This window comes from Malus sylvestris, chromosome 17 (genome assembly GCF_916048215.2).
Source record: "Malus sylvestris chromosome 17, drMalSylv7.2, whole genome shotgun sequence".
NCBI lineage: Eukaryota > Viridiplantae > Streptophyta > Magnoliopsida > Rosales > Rosaceae > Malus > Malus sylvestris.
Window position 1 is genome coordinate 30,586,689 of NC_062276.1, and position 14,270 is coordinate 30,600,958.

A 14,270-nucleotide genomic window follows, 5' to 3' on the forward strand; every position below is an offset into this window, starting at 1 on the left:
ATCTCTAGCCAAAATCACCCACATCGACAATTTATCCTGCCGATACCTTATTCTAATGTGCACCAGGATTGGTCTTGAGATTTTTGAGGCTTGGGGCAATACCAAAAAAAGTGCCCTAGTATAACTCCATGTAAGAAAAAAAAATTGTTTTGGTGTGCATGCCGATCTAACTTCTCTTTGATAAAATGATAGCGGGATGTGAGGGATTATGCTAAGCAACAAGATGGGTTAGCCATAATTTGGTATCTAACTTATCATTTTAAAAACTCAAACCTAAGACCTGTCACTTATAAGTTATAAGTGAAGAAAAAAATAGATTTCACATCTAAGCCATAACATTACACTTTAGGTTGTAATTAGATAAGGGTACACAAATATTTCACAACCAAAAATCAATTAAAGTATGACAAGTGTTTTTGTATAAAACTTATAGTTATCAGGATAATTTTCTAATTTACTGTCCCTTGGGGCCTCATAAGAATTGTCATATTTTTCTATCTCTAATTTTTATAACAATGAATGAACCAAAAAAATTATTGAAAAACCAAATACCACATATATTATTTAAAAATAAAACTCATTTTTTCTTGGATAAGAAAGAAAAGTAACCCTAAACACTAACATTGTATTGAAACATAACATCATTGCTAAAAAGAAAAAGGCCCTCATTTTGATCCGAACCTGGGTGTCTATTATTATTATTATTATTATTATTATTTGCCAAAGGTGGTAATTAATTGAAAATGAATTTGTAAAAACCACTTTCGTCAAAGGCACATATAGAAATATAGCTACTTATTTAAACCAAAGATGAAATAAATGCATTAAAAAAAAAAAAAACAATTTTGGGATTCAAAACTGTGTTCCTTTCCATTGCAAGAAATCAGCAAAACACTGCTGCAAATAACAAATTATGACAAATAATCCAGTTTTATGTTTTTAAACGCTTACTGGACATAACATTATAATAATAGAAATTAAATTTATTTGTGCCCTCGATTTTTTGGGGCTCCGTGCGGTCGCCCTGACTGCCCTGGACTAGGGTCGGCTCTGATGTGCACACCGGCTCACCTAGAACTGGTTTCACAATGAATATATTCAACTATACAAAAGATCCTTTCCAACTACCCTTATTTCCAGAATTGCAATCTCAATATTGAAGTTCCAACCACATCTCATAACATAAGTGATGCACAAATAATATCATTTCATCTTTCACATGTATCATAGTATATTATCAACGAATAACATTTTAGCAATAATTCCATAACCAATAACAAGAAAACACAAAAGACAAGCATTTATCCAATTAGCATCAGATCATATGAATCAACCAATAAGATCAATAATAATAATATAAACATTTCACGATATTTAATAAAATCAATTTTTGCAAAGTCTGCTGTATTTTCCCTACCTGGATTCCAAAGCTAAATTGAAGATGCATGTCACTACCGTAATAGCTAAGTTCCACATACTTGAGCAAGGTTCTAATCTCTCACTATATATAAATATATAAAAATATGGACACACACACACACACTCATATTTTTGCATGGCTTCTTGAATTGCACAACCATCAGTTGTGGAGCCAGGATTTCATGTGAGGAGGAACCCTTTACAAATGCAAAAAAAATGACGAATAATAGTTACAAAACTACTAATCAAAACACCATAATAACACATGCATCTATAATATTTTATATTTTCAATAATCATAATTGTCTTTCAAGAATTGTCATATTTTGAAACAGTTGCATGATAACCTCGTTATCTATACCATTAAATTTAATAAGAAGAATTAATTAAATAGTCCAAACTCTAACACTTAAGTAAGATGTAATATAAACGAGAAACAATAAAAAAATTATAGAAAGTAATATAGATTTTACAAATAGTATTGTTTTCGTTCAATTAATTTGAATTTTATATGAAAATATGAAATTTCAAGATGAGAAGAATTGACACACCCCAACCTGGAATGTCCACTAGAATTCCGAATCGAGCTGTGCTGGCCGATACCTGGAAGGTGACGAAACCATAAAGTGTAGTTGTGTGGAAGATGTGAATAAATTTAAACCTAAAAGAGCCTAAATATAAGAGTGCGTTGGTGAGTGATATTGAACCCATCTCACATGTGACGTCAGAGCATAAGTAAAATACAATATAATCGGGTGGGAACTATACCACCGAAGGTATTCGTCTGCACCAAGATTTGCCAATATTCCTCGTCAGCACAAAAGCTCTGCTACAAGAACCTGGAGCGGCGAAAATAAAAAAAACAAAAGAGTGAGTGGGCAAAAACAAAGTTTTAGAAAACACATTTCTTTTTTCTGAAAGTACTAACCCCTCACTGTAAAACCCGTAAAGTTTCTAGATCTATGTAGGTATGAAAACTGATGCACAAGAGCAAGCGAAAACTGAAGTATGCCATGTCATGATATCTCAGCAATAATAGCCAGGTGTGAAGCCAATATAAAATAGTATGCCAGTCGAAGTCACCTAACGTGACCTGTACGACTGGACCTGTAGCTCATCAATCTAGGCTAGCACACGAGTTGGAGTCACCTAGTGTGACCTGTACGACAAGTTGGGTATAAATATGTACGTTCAAGTGCTACGATTACGTAAAGGCTGTGTGATAATTCGCGGGTCACCTACGATTCGGAACCACCTATTGTGGTTTGTACAATAGGCTGGCACCAGACTTGGATCCAAGGTGAGCGTGCGATGTGAGAGGTGAACAATCACGCGAAGGCTGGCCCTAGCCCCGGGCGGGAGCACTAATACTGGGGTGCAGCCATGATGAGCTCTAAATAAATGTGTACATACCAATGCAATACAACCCATTCAATCACATAATACTCACCTGAAGCTTACCTGAGTCTCCGCAGCATCACACAATACAATTCACAAGTGTAACAATGCAATATTTAAAATTTAACTTATTTACGACATGGCAAGCAAATCATAGTTCCATATAAAAATGTTTCTGGAAACCATATATAAATATATATATAACACAAATGCCCACTCACAGAACATGACGTTGGGTCGAACCCACCTCGCGGGCTTCGAAGATCCTTCCAATGCGTTTCACCTAGAAATAAAACCATTATGTAATTATGCATAACGTATTAACGTATCAATGAGTTTTCTAGATTTTATTTGGTGTTTTTCCCCTAACTTTAGGCGCTCATTTCAAGCTCAATTTTCAACCAAATTCAATGATTCAAAAGCCAACTAGAAGCTAGAAATGTGGGGAACATCTTTGTACCAGTTTGAAGTCGAATACTGGCCGGAGTTGACCGGGTAAATGGTCTGAAAGTGGCCAAATGGCCAAGGGTCCAAGTTTTCCAGAATCTGGGAAATTTCATCCCAACTTCCAGAGCTAATTTCTAGCTTGATTCTCAATCAAATTCGATAATTCAAGAGCCATATTAAAGCTAGAAATGTAGAGAACAAGTAAATACCAAATTGGAGCCTATTGTATGTCGGTGTTGGCCAGAAAAATGGCCTAAATACGGTCAAATGGTCACAGCCAAAATTTCCAGAAATTTGGAAATTTCTCCCAACTTTCATAACAAATTTCTAGTTCAATACTTAACCAAACTTGATGATTCACAAACCATTTTGAAGTTAGAAATGTATAGAAGAGATTTATACCCTTAGGAGGCCCAATGAAGATCGTAGTTGTCCGGGAAAATGGCTGGAATGTGGCCAAACGACCACGGATTGGAAATTTCCAGAATGAACAGTGACCTTCCTTTGTGTTTTCCGAGCTGCTACACCACCAAAACCACCTAAAAACTTACCAATCATGAACCTAGATATGATCTACAATGATAGGGACCAATTTGAAGGCTTACCTTGGCCGGAAATGGTCAGAATTCACCGGAGAAGAGTGATGCACAGTGATAGTACTGTGCAGTGCCCCGGGGGGGTAATTTTCAAGGTACTTTTCGGCCCAATGGCTCACAAGGATTACAAGGGATGATGGTAGGGGTGTTGCCTTGCTGTGGTTGCAAGTGTACAGGTGTGGATGTGTGTGTCTCTTGCAAAAGAGGAGGAGGAGTAAAGGTGAGTGAGAGTGGAAGAAGAAGAAAATAAAGAGAGTGAGAGAGAGACATCAGGGACAGAAAAAGAAACCCCAGAAAAATGGGGAATCTTGCCACGTGTCAGCACAAGTGTGGTTTTAGAATGTAGAAATATCTCCAATGCAAAAATTACCCAAAATGCCCCTATCGTTCCCAGTTCTATAAAATTTTCGTTTTAGCTCCAAATTCAATACGTTAAAAGAATGAGCTCTACGTCTTTCTAACCGATGGTCAATGGGAATCAAAATCCTTGCCTCTAAGAACATTTTCGTCAAATCGCTTATTTAAAATTATAAAATTAGATGCAAGTTGTCACAAAAATAATAGCTTTTTAGTGTTGGACTCTTGCTCCTGGATTGACTGGAAACAGGGGCGGAGGGAAGAGGAGAATAGGATAGGCGTAGGCCTATCCTCACATTTTTATGCAAGCTAATTCAAACTAATTCAACAAAAAAATACTATTTGTAAAATCTATGTTACTTTCTATATTTTTTTTTTATTATTTCTCGTCTATCTTAGATCTTACTTAGGTGTTAAGAGTTTGGACCTTTTGATTAATTCTTCTTATTAAATTTAACAGTATAGATAACAAGGTTATCATGCAATGGGTTCAAGATATGAAAATTCTTGAGAGACAATTATGATTATTGAAAATATAAAATATTATGAAAGATGTTTATGGGGAAGGCTTGCAAAAAAAAAATGTGAGGATAGGACTAGGTCTATCCTATTCTCTTCTTCCCTCCGGCGCCCCTGACAGCCACCGCACTTCCCTTTGAAAAACAAGGAAATGCACCCTATTTGTAGTAGAGAAAAGTCGGCTACTAAACTTTCAAACAAAGTAAAAATTTAGTAAAATATAAATATAGGAATAAGATTAACTTGACAACTATCCAGAATGGGATAAAGAAAACAGGTGGAACACTTATGGAATTGACCCATGGCGCTATGTAGTATTGGCGTTCGACACTTGGTATACATGTGTTATCATAATACGAATGCTGGAGGCTTATCACAATGTTTGCAGGAGATGTACTAACCTAATGCAAATGCATGAAACTGTAGATAGGTATACCACTAGGGTTTAATATTTATGCACACACATATAAAGAGGCACAAATCAAATTGACTATTCAAACTTGTAAGTATCCATTACGTGTAAAGAAAGGCCACCTCCTACTTATATTTGTATACAAATTTGGCTACCTTATCTAATCACTTTCCATCTAGTATACTGCTAACATGACGAATGTCTTTGTACTGGCATGTTGGCTAATCCCAAGTGGTAAACTTAGCCACTCAGTTGCTGCCATGTGTCATCAATTCATTGGTCCAAAATGTAAATTCTAAATTTATATGAACTTCGAAATGTATTTCAAAAATGCTACGAGCTCATAATAATTCCTACTATCTTCATATACTAAGACCTTTTCGATAAATAGTTTCCAAATACCTCTTTTCTTTGGTAATAAATTCTTGGGGTCTCACAAATTAAAAAAATAAAAATAAATTAAAAAATAAGTTAGTGTAAAATGTATTAGCTTTGAAAATACCTTCAAATTCGTTCTTCTCCGATAATCGTATACAACAACAACCATAAAGAAAACAAATTTAATTTTGTTATACAAATTCACAATGAAAAATTTAACTACAAAATCAAATTGCTTACCAAATAGAGAGGGATAGATCGAGGATGATGAAGGGAGTCAAGGTACTAGTACAAAAAACACTTTGCATGACGTAGGTCCTTCGTCGCGCAAAGTCAAAAAAACGTCGCTCAAAAATTTGAGTGACGAACCTTCGTCACACGCTAAGCGTCGTGGCAAGCCTGTGAAAGTAGGGTTTGCGTGACGAAGAAATGATGTATGTTGCGCAAAGTGGGTTTGTGTAACGCATAATCCTACGTCACGCAAAGTGTCTTTGCGTGACGTACCATTATACGTCGGGCAAGTGGGTTTGCGCGACGTCGGATTTTGCATCACACAAAGACACTTTGCGTGACCTATGCAACTTCTATGTCACGCAAACTATGTTTTTTGGACAAAAAAAATGGCGCGACGTAGGCTTGTCCGTTACGCAAAGACACTTTGCGTGACTTATGCAACTTCTGTTAGTCGTGAGTCAATATTAGGAAAAAAGGAATGTAAATAGTAGGAGTCCTTTATTAGGTAGGTTTGTTTATAAGCTTTATTATTTGTTTCCTTGTTGAACAATGATTGTACATGTATATATTTCAAAAGAAGTAATACAAGAAACTATCCCGTGAAATTCTATTTGGCATCAAGAGCCGGTATTGCCGAAACCCTAGTTTTTCCGCTGTGCTTGGTTGATTGTTTTTCCTGCAAATCTTCTGCAGAAAAACAGGATTGCCGTGTGTGAAGTTTTGCTGCGTGTGCAGCTGTGTGGGTTGGTTGACTGTGCTCTTTTCTGCACAGTCTTGCCGTGTGTGTGTAGTACAGCAGGATTGTTTGTTTTTCTTCTTTCCAGCAGTGTGGGATTGATTACCGTGCGTGTGCAGCAGTAAGTCTTGCTTTTTTTTTAGACTGCCGTGTGTGTGTGTGATAGTGCTACGTGTGTGGTAGTGTCTTGCTGTTTTCTTTGGGTAAGGCAGATTTGTGTAAGGGAGTATGGCATCTACGGAAGGCAGTGGTTTTTTTAAATTGGAGGACAATGCTCGTACCTCTAATACAGTAGTGAATCCTGTTGTTATTCAGAATGATGCATCTGCTGTACCAAACACTGTGAAACTAAATGGATCGAATTATCCTCTTTGGTCCAAGGTTTTAGAGATGCACATTGCTGGACGCGGTAGGAAGGGCTTTGTGACTGGGAGTACCAAGGAACCTGCTGAGGGTAGTGCTGAGTATGAGATGTGGGAGACAGGGAATGCAATAGTAAAAGGGTGGTTGATCAATTCCATGGAACCTGCTATCATGGGATTTTTTATTCACCTGCGTACCGCTAAAGAAGTTTGGGAAGAGGTGGCTCGGACCTATTATGATGGTTCGGATATTTCTCAGATTTATGAATTGAAGGTTAAATCGTTCAGACTCCGTCAAGAAGGTCGGCCAGTTGGTGTGTATTATGCTGATCTCAAGTCCGTTTGGCAGGAGTTAGATCAACGGAGACCAATCAAGATGGAATGTGCTGTGGATCTCAAGACACTTCGAGAAGAAATTCAAATTGATCGTGTGTATGCTTTTTTGGCTGGTTTGGATGATGTCTTTGATAAAGTGCGTAGTGATATTTTACGTACTCAGCCCTTACCATCGGTTGATGAGGTGTTTTCTGTTGTTCGGCGTGAAGCTCAACGCCATGCTACTATGATGGGTGGAAGTAACAACCAAGGAGGGTTGCCGTCCATGGCCATGATCTCTCGGCCAGCTGGTAATCCTCGTCCTAGTAATTCTTTGAATCAATCTTTAAATTCTCGTCTCTTCAATCGAGAAAATAAAGATGATTTGAAGTGTACTTTCTGTGGACAAACTCGTCATACTGAGGATACATGCTTTGCTAAGCATAGGGTGCCTGATTGGTTCCCAGAATTGAAGAAAAAATTGCGTGCCAAGGAGCGTGGAGCAGTAGGGTCCAGTGGAGGCCGTGCCTCCCTTGCTGCGGCTACACCAACAGTACAGGAAGCCGTGCCTAGCCCTAGTGACTCTAGTCAAAATTTGTTGACTCGTACTCGGGGTGACTCGTCTTCCAACACAGGTATCTCGGGACGTGTTCTCTTAGCCTCCGAAATTCAGGACCATACAGGTTGGATTCTGGACTCTGGGGCAACGGATCATATGACATATGATAAAAATATGTTTCAATACATGACTACATCTCACAGGAAAAACATAACAACTGCCAATGGTACTTTGGCACCCGTGTGTGGTGCAGGCACCGTGCATCTCACCCCGTCACTTCCCTTACATCATTGCTTGCTTGTTCCTTCTTTAACTCATCAGTTATTATCCATACCACAGGTTACTGAACAATTAGATTGTGTTGTTCTAATGTATCCGTCCTTTTGTCTACTTCAGGATATTCAGACCAAGGAGATAATTGGGCGTGGCACTAAGAGAGAGGGGTTGTACTATGTGGACGACGTCGTTCCTGGCAGAGCTAATGTCGTTCGAGTGTCCCAGTCTAGTAATTTACAAGAACTGTGGTTGCTGCATCGTCGGTTAGGGCATGCATCTTTTGGGTATTTACGGCATATGTTGCCTAGTCTATTTAGTGGAATAAATGAATCAGACTTACATTGTGAAGTATGTATTCTTGCTAAAAGCCATCGTGCTTCGTTTCCTCCTAGTATGAATAAAAGAGCTTTACCATTTGAACTTGTGCACTCTGATGTTTGGGGACCATCTCCTGTTGTTACTTCTTCTGGGATTAAGTGGTTTGTTACATTTGTGGATGATTGCACTCGTATGACGTGGCTATATGTGTTAAAAAATAAAAGTGATGTTGGTATGGTATTTCGATCTTTTTCTCAGATGATTGGAACACAATACTCGCATGTGGTTAAAGTTCTCCGTTCTGATAATGGTGGTGAGTATCTTAATCTTGAGTTGTCGACGTTTCTTGGTGATCACGGCATTCTCCATGAAACAACTTGTCCCCATACTCCACAACAAAATGGGGTGGCTGAAAGGAAAAATCGCCATATCTTAGAAACGGCACGTGCTCTACTTCTAGGAGCATCTGTTCCTAAGGTTTTTTGGCCTGAAGCTGTCACTTATGCTGTCTATGTGATTAATCGTATGCCCTCTCGGGTGGTGATTTTCGCACCCCTCTTCAAGTCCTCACTCAACATGTTCCAGTGGTGTCTACTAATACTCTCACCCCTCGGGTATTTGGGTGTGTGGCGTATGTGCATATTCAAAAGATTCATCGTACTAAGTTGGATCCATGTGCTCTCCGATGTGTGTTTGTTGGTTTCTCCTCTCACCAAAAAGGGTATAAATGTTATCACCCTGAGACTCGTCATATGTATGTTACCATGGATGTGACCTTTTCTGAGTCGGAGTTGTTTTATGCTCCCGTATCTTCATCTTCAGATCACCAGGGGGAGAGCACTAGTAGTGATCTGGAATGGTTGGATCTAGATAGAAATACTATGGTAGAGATCACACCTGCTGTGACTCAGGAGAATGATACTATAGCAGAGATTTCAAGTGTTGCAGTACCATCAGAACAACCACTACAGTCACTTCCCATGAACCGTATGAAGTCACGGCAACCACCTGCCGAGAGCAGTATGGAGTCGCAGCAACAGCTTGCCGATTTTGATGATGTAACCCCATCTCTCTCTAGCTATACAGTGCTGCCCAATGAATCTTCTTTGGATATACCTGAGGTAAGTATTGTGGATGATTATGTAACTAGTGCAAGTAATGATGTAAATACTTATAAGCTGCCACCGAGACAAAATCGAGGTGTGCCACCTGACAGGTTTTCTCCGGAAGGTAAAGTGAAGTATCCAATAGCTAACTATGTCTCATGCAATGGTCTTGCACCAGAGCGCAAGACCTTGGTGGACAATATGGAGTCTATTCGAGTACCAACCCGTGTGGATGAGGCTCTAAAGGATCCAAAGTGGGCAAAAGCAATGGATGAGGAAATGTTGGCATTACAGAAGAATAATACATGGGAGGTGACGTCTTTACCAGAAGGAAAAAAACCAGTGGGATGTCGGTGGGTGTTTACTGTCAAATACAAAGCCGATGGATCGATAGACAGGTACAAAGCAAGGTTGGTAGCTAAAGGATACACCCAAACATATGGGGTAGATTATCAAGAAACGTTCTCTCCGGTTGCCAAGATGAATACGGTACGTGTCTTGATATCTTTAGCTGCTAATATGGACTGGCCATTAAAACAGTTTGATGTGAAAAATGCTTTCCTCCATGGGAACTTGGAGGAAGAAGTATATATGGATTTTCCTCCTGGGTACAGTGCTGGTAGGAATACCGGAGTTTGTCGGTTGCGTAAGTCTCTTTATGGACTTAAGCAATCACCTCGTGCGTGGTTTGATAGGTTTACTCAAGTTATGAAAAAGATTGGGTATTATCAGAGTCATTCTGATCATACATTGTTTGTTAAACGAAGACAGGGAAAAGTGACAGCCTTAATCATCTATGTAGATGACATGATCATCACTGGAGATGATTTTGATGAGATTTCAAAGTTGCAGGGTAATCTTGCGGCTGAGTTTGAAATGAAGAACCTAGGGGATTTGAAGTATTTTCTTGGAGTTGAAGTTGCTCGATCTTCGAAAGGTATTTTCTTGTCACAACGTAAGTATGTTTTGGATTTGTTAAAAGAAACTGGTATGCTGGGATGTAAACCAGTAGATACTCCTATTGTTGAAAAACATCATCTATGTTTGGATCCGAATCAGAAATCAGTTGATAAAGGGAGATATCAGAGACTTGTAGGGAGATTAATTTATTTGGCTCATACACGACCAGATATTGCCTATGCAGTGAGTGTAGTGAGTCAATTTATGCATTCACCGAGTGAAGATCATATGGCTGCTGTTATGCGTATCTTAGCATATTTGAAGTCTGCACCTGGAAAAGGAGTTTTATATCAGAAGCACGGACATTTGAGGGTTGAGGGGTTCACAGATGCTGATTGGGCAGGAAGTGTGAGTGACAGAAGGTCTACTTCGGGATACTTTACTTTTGTAGGAGGAAATTTGGTTACATGGCGAAGTAAAAAACAGAAGGTGGTGTCTAGATCCTCAGCTGAGGCTGAGTATAGAGGGATGGCTCACGGCATTTGCGAGATTCTCTGGCTTCAAAAACTTCTTGGGGGACTTGGGTTTAAGCCTAAGGAGACCATGAGACTATATTGTGATAATAAGTCAGCGAGAGATATAGCTGATAATCCGGTACAGCATGATAGGACAAAACATGTGGAAGTTGATCGACACTTTATTAAAGAGAAACTTGAGAGGAAAATTGTGTCAATACCATTTGTGAATTCAGAGGAGCAACTTGCAGATGTTCTAACTCATGCGGTATGTAGTCGAAAGTTTGATGACTCACTTGTCAAGTTGGGCATGTGTGATATCTATGCACCAACTTAAGGGGGAGTGTTAGTCGTGAGTCAATATTAGGAAAAAAGGAATGTAAATAGTAGGAGTCCTTTATTAGGTAGGTTTGTTTATAAGCTTTATTATTTGTTTCCTTGTTGAACAATGATTGTACATGTATATATTTCAAAAGAAGTAATACAAGAAACTATCCCGTGAAATTCTATTACTTCTTCGTCACGCAAACTATTTTTTTTGGACAAAAAAAATGGCGCGACGTAGGATTGTGCATCACGCAAAGACACTTTGCGTGACCTATGCATGCAAACTATTTTTTTTGGACAAAAAAATGGCGCGACGTAGGCTTGTGCATCACTCAAAGACACTTTGCGTGACCTATGCAACTTCTTCGTCACGCAAACTATTTTTTTTTTTTGGGACAAAAATAGTTTTGCTTTAATTTTTAATAAATATTGTAATTCAATTCTAAAATAATAAACCAATAAAAAGTATTTAATTATAAACTATATATGAAAATGTATATACAATATGTCCGAACAAAAAAAGAAAAAACTACAATAAGTAGTCTTCTAGGTGTGATACATCAAACTACTAGGTATCAGCTGGACGAAGTGGCTGGAAGGTCGAAGGTGGAGTAAGATCAGGTGATGGCATCTGGATTTGAAGAACATCACTAAGGCCTGTAGAATCATACTCATTTGGTCGCCTTGGGTCCTAACCTGGGCCTTCATCTGCTCGTTCTCGGCCTTCAGCTGCTAGTTTTGGACCCTCATCTGCTCATTCTGGGCCTTTATCTGCTTGTTCTGGGCTACAAGCTCACCTTTTAGGGTTGTCACTTACTCCTTCAAAGCATTGACCTTTCCTGTGGTTGATCTGGAAGAGGAGGCACCCGTTTCACGAACACGCGCCTTCCCCATGCCCTGAACAACTTTACCATGACGACGACCGAACTTCTGATTCAGGACCTTAGTCATGATCTCAAAACCTACATCCTCGGGCACAGTGACGTCCTCGATCGGGGTCTCTGGGTGAAGTTGCGATGTTGCTTCTTGGAGAACAACATCGCGCTTTTCCAGCATAGATGCCTGTAATAATAAAGAAAAAACATATAATGTTTAATAACAAAATATAAATAATATTTGAAGGATTCATAAATATAAGAATAATAACAATTACATATACTTACATAAAGCTGCTCACTGGTCTCATCGCCAGGTTGAATGTAAATGTCCTTGAACAAGTCGATCTTTGGGAACTTAGAACCCTTTTGAAGAAAAAAAAAACATTAAGAAAATTTTATTAATCAATAAAAAGAATTGTATAAAATTTCAAAAGTAATATACTGGAGAAGTGTCTTTGACTCCCGAGCAATCTTGCCAGCAATAGATTTCTTCTGTGAAACACATAATATACATGTTAGTGCGACTATTTGAAAGCAATTATTTTAAAATGCTTAAAAAATAACTAAAACATTAATGAATTATTATTAAAATATTATGTACATACCACAAATGTTGGGTCCGTAAAATGGTTGCAGAGCCACTCCCAATCCTCTGGCCGATTCGCCAACTCGGATGGGCAACCCTGTAGGCGAGCAGTCTCCGGATCACCCCATATCTTCAAATGCGCATGAAGATCGATCTTCCAATTTTTGTACCGGTTTGCGAAGGTCTCATCTAAGTAGGTGATGACCTCGGGGGATATGTCCTTAAAATCAAAATTGACCTACAAATAACAAAATAATAGTAAGAAATTTAATAATATTAAGATAATATACTTTGGTTTATAATATTTGTAAACATAATTGAAAAAAAAATGATAAAAGACTAAAAATTAATATACTAACCGACAACTTGTCTCACACTAGTATCTTCTTCTCCTCGGGAATTTTTGCCCAAGATTTCCACTGCATAGGACAACAATGTTTAATAACGTAACCACAACTAGTAACGACGATACTATGTTGTTGTGAGGTAGCCGCTCCACGATGTCGCGAGTCATATGCAATCTTGATCAAGGAGGCGGATAGGCGTACCATCTGTGCCGCCTTCAGCATTCGATTAGGCCCTCTGGTGTTTTTTTTAGCTGCCCAAAAAAACTATGGTGAAAACCCTAAGCTTAAATTTCTACAAAAAATTATGCAAAACCTCTGTGACATCCCACATCGCCCAGGGGAGTGATCCTTAAATGTATATTCTCATCCCTACCGAGCACGAGGCCTTTTGGGAGCTCACTAGCTTCGGGTTCCGTAGGAACTCCAAAGTTAAACGAGTTTGTGCGAGAGCAATCCCAGGATGGGTGACCCACTGGGAAGTTCTCGTGTGAGTTCCCAGAAACAAAACCGTGAGGGCGTAGTCGGGGCCCAAAGCGGACAATATCGTGCTACGGTGGTGGAGCGGGCTCGGGATATGGTGGACCCCGAGTCGGGATGTGACAACCTCCCCTAATAGTATATCATTTCCCAAAAACTTAAAAAAGTAAAATCACAGTAATTCACAACCCGCAACACATTTTCACAATCCAGCAAATTTTCACAATCATAAAAATAATAGTTTTAAAATGAAAAAAAATACAACGTAGTGAGAATTAGAAAAAATAACTACCTGGCGGGGAGCCCCCATCCTTGACTTTGGATGACGAGGAATTGTGAACAGAAGGCTCCGAATCACGGCAGCACCGGTGAGGCCGCCATGCATTGAGAAACTAAACCGACACTGATGACGTCGATGATAATGGCACCTGGGACGTCGTAGCAGTAGCCTTAGTGAAGGGTGTAGGCTCCCCAATCAATGGAGCACTCACGGCCGGAGCAATAGATGGTGATAATGCGGGAGGCGCATTGGTCACACTCCTACGACGAGTGATCAACCGCGACATCTACACTTTTTGAACCATAAAAATATAACATTAGAAACTAACCCTTTCTTGCATTTGAAACTAGAAGAAAAAGGCAAGAAAGCTGAACAAATAAACTATGTGTGAATAAATTGCAAGACTGCTCACTACATGTGCTCTAGTCATCCTGGAGATGACAACAGGAGACACAATAATTTTAACAAACATATAACACAACCTTCCACCTGATTTCAGGCAGAAGAATAACAAAATTATGTTAACAA

At 39.0% G+C, this 14,270-nt stretch overlaps 1 long non-coding RNA gene and 2 pseudogenes across 2 annotated transcripts; all 3 read right to left on the reverse strand.

Annotated features, from left to right (window-relative positions):
• Positions 1-1,874: 1,874 nt before the first annotated feature.
• On the reverse strand, positions 1,875-4,077 carry LOC126609814 (uncharacterized). 2 transcript variants are annotated; one of them, XR_007618301.1, is made up of 5 exons: positions 3,870-4,077; positions 3,667-3,782; positions 3,039-3,100; positions 2,188-2,258; positions 1,875-2,022 (listed from the first exon to the last, which is right to left on the reverse strand). It is a non-coding gene; the product is annotated as an uncharacterized LOC126609814 (long non-coding RNA). The 2 variants fall into 2 exon arrangements; XR_007618302.1 differs by having other exon boundaries at positions 3,667-3,785.
• Positions 4,078-11,742: 7,665 nt separating this feature from the next.
• Positions 11,743-12,230, reverse strand: LOC126609808 (uncharacterized; annotated as a pseudogene).
• A 266-nt stretch (positions 12,231-12,496) lies between these two features.
• On the reverse strand, positions 12,497-14,028 carry LOC126609806 (uncharacterized; annotated as a pseudogene).
• Positions 14,029-14,270: the final 242 nt, after the last annotated feature.